The sequence below is a fragment of the Pipistrellus kuhlii genome, unplaced genomic scaffold, assembly GCF_014108245.1.
Source record: "Pipistrellus kuhlii isolate mPipKuh1 unplaced genomic scaffold, mPipKuh1.p scaffold_m20_p_2, whole genome shotgun sequence".
Taxonomy (NCBI): domain Eukaryota; kingdom Metazoa; phylum Chordata; class Mammalia; order Chiroptera; family Vespertilionidae; genus Pipistrellus; species Pipistrellus kuhlii.
In genome coordinates this window covers 153,770,855-153,773,667 of record NW_023425515.1, presented here as the reverse complement: position 1 = coordinate 153,773,667, position 2,813 = coordinate 153,770,855, and the positions used below count along the sequence as shown (strand labels likewise).

The 2,813-nt window shown below is 36.8% G+C and overlaps 1 non-coding gene across 1 annotated transcript; it reads right to left on the bottom strand.

Moving 5' to 3' along the window:
• Nucleotides 1–1,770: 1,770 nt before the first annotated feature.
• Nucleotides 1,771–1,907, bottom strand: LOC118725137. The gene has a single exon (XR_004989878.1). It is a non-coding gene; the product is annotated as a small nucleolar RNA SNORA2/SNORA34 family (small nucleolar RNA).
• Nucleotides 1,908–2,813: the final 906 nt, after the last annotated feature.

Below are 2,813 nucleotides of genomic sequence, written 5' to 3'. Positions count from 1 at the left end.
CAGATTGCAAGAGGGTGCAGGCCGGGCTGAGGGACCGCCCTATTTCTCTCCCCGCTGTACAAATTGTGCACTGGGCCTCTAGTTTAGAATAATTCTGTAATGAGCATTGTTTTCATTTCTCCTGTGTATACACTGAGTAGCCAGATTATTATGATCTCTGAACACATAATAATCTGACCACTCAGTGTGTGGTGTGTGTGTGTGTGTGTGTGTGTGTGTGTGTGTATATATATATATATATATATATATATATATATATATATATACACACATACATACATATGTGTGTGTGTGTGTATGAGGCCCAGTGCATGAATTTGTTCATGGGTGGTGTCCGACCAGCCTGACCAGGGGGAGGGGACATGGGTGGTTGGCTGGCCTACCTTCTGGTCGAACTCCTGGTCAAGGGGACAATTTGCATATTAGCCTTTTATTATATAGGATATTATATAGGATATACACTGAGTGGCCAGATTATTATGCATTTAGAGATCATAATAATCTGGCCACTCAGAGTATACCTAGGAGTGGAATTGCTGGTCATATGGTAGCTCTGTGTTTAGTCCTTTAAGGAAATGCCAAACTTTTCCATAGTGATTACACCATTTTACAATCCACCATCAATGTTATAAGGGTTACAATTTTCTACTTTCTCACCAACCCTGTTTATTATCTTTTTTATTTTAGCAATCTAGTGTTTGTAAAGTGGTACCTTATGTGCATTTTCCTAGTGACAAATTATGTTGAGCATCTTTTCATGTGCTTGTTGGCCATTTGTATATCTTCTTTGGATATGTATTCAAATTCTTCCCTCACTTTGAATTGGGTTATTTGTCTTTATATTAATGAATTGTAAGATTTTTTTTTGTTTGCATATTCAGGATACAAGGCTTTTATCAGCTATATGATTCACAAACATTTTCTCTTATTCTTGGTTTATCTTTTTGCTTTCTTGATGGTGTCCTTTGAAACATAAATAGTTTTAATTTTGGTAAAATCCAATTTGTCTACTTTTTTATTTTTTCTTTCTTTGCTTTGCTTTTGGTGTTATATTTAAGAAGCCATTGCTTAATCTGAGGTCTCCAAGATTTATACCTTATACTTACTCCTAAGAGTTTTATAACTTTAGCTCTTACATATAGGTTTTTAAAAATTCATTTGGGGTGGATGGAGGGAGATTAACCATATATGCATAGTCCATGAACACAGACAATAGTCTGGTGACAGCCTGGGAGGAGCGGGTGTGAGGTAGAGGGAATCAATGGGGGAAAAACACAAAAGAACAAACCAAAGAAGATATCTGTAATACTTTTAATAATAAATATAGTTTTTTAAAAATTAAAAATAAGTTAAAATTTATTTTGATTTGATTTTTGTAGATGGTCTGTGATGGGTGTCCAAATTTTTTCTTTTGCATGTGGAAGTCTAGTTATCCCAGCACCATTTGTTGAAAAGACTACCCCCCCCTCCCCCCCCACCATTGAATGATCAGGACCTTCTTATAAAAAACCAATTCACCATAAGTGTAAGACTTTATTTCTGGACTCTCAATTCTATTTCGTGTATATGTCTATCTTTTGCCAACACCACACTTTTTACTATAAAGATTTGTAGTAAATTTTGAAATTGGGAAGTGTGAGTCATCCAACTTTGTTATTTTTCTAGATAATTTTGGCCAATTCTGAATCCCTTGCATTTTAATATGGATTTTAAGATCAGCTTGTCAGTTCTGCAAAAATTTTTATTTTTTTGGTGTTTATCTATCTATCTTGATATTTCTTTGGACTTAGTTGACAGTTTCATTTTCTAAGTTCTGAAATGGCCAACAGACCATAGAAATACATTTCTTTAGGCTCCTCCTTGGAACTAACATCTTAAGCAAATTGCAGGCCTTGATTCAGGGCCAGTATTTATTTTTAAAACAAAATGTTTTTGAATTTTTATACAGTGTGAAATTGGCCCCAAACACCAAAGGAATACAACATGCAAAACATAGGTCATATAGCAATGGCCATAATCTATAAGAACATACCAAAGTAGATAGTGTATTACATTGTACCATCGCTTCAGTTGGAACAAGTGTTTCAAAAGCAAGACTTTACATAGTCAGTACTACCAGTTTGGAGGGGGAGGGGGGATGAATCCTTACAATTAGGGAAACACCAGTGTTACTCTGTGAGCTCCAGTGTTACAGCATGGAGATGGCATTCGTGAACTGGCTAACCTGTGGAATGAGGCTGGCTCTGCTTGGAATGCCACATTAGCACTTACTAGCTGCATGGCCTTGAATAAGTTACTTACCTCATCTATAAAATACAGATATTGCAACTATCACATTGGGCTGTTGTGAGGATTTAGTGAGAAAATGTGCAAAAACACTTAGAAAGTTGCATTGTGAGTGTTGGAACTAGATGGTCTGAGCATGAGGAGAGGGTGCCAAAGGATAGAGCCAGCACATGGCAGTGGGCATGCAAAGCTACTCCTCTGGGTCAGAGGGGTTTCAGTGGAAGGCGCATCTTTGCTGGTTGAATTTAGGAGGGAATTAGTGTTGTCAGGAAAAGTAAAAATTTGAGTCAGCATGAAGAAATAGAGGATTAATGATTGCTACGATGACACCAATGACCACAACTGCACTTACTAAGTACTTAGATATTATTTAGTTTAATCTTCAAAGAAATCTTGGAAAATAGCTATTTTTGCAGTTCCCATTTTACAGATGAAGAAACCGAGGGCCAGATAAGGTAAGGTAACTTGCAGAGTTAGCACAGTTGACAATTTGCTGGTCTGGGATCTAAACTCCTCCTGATTCCAAA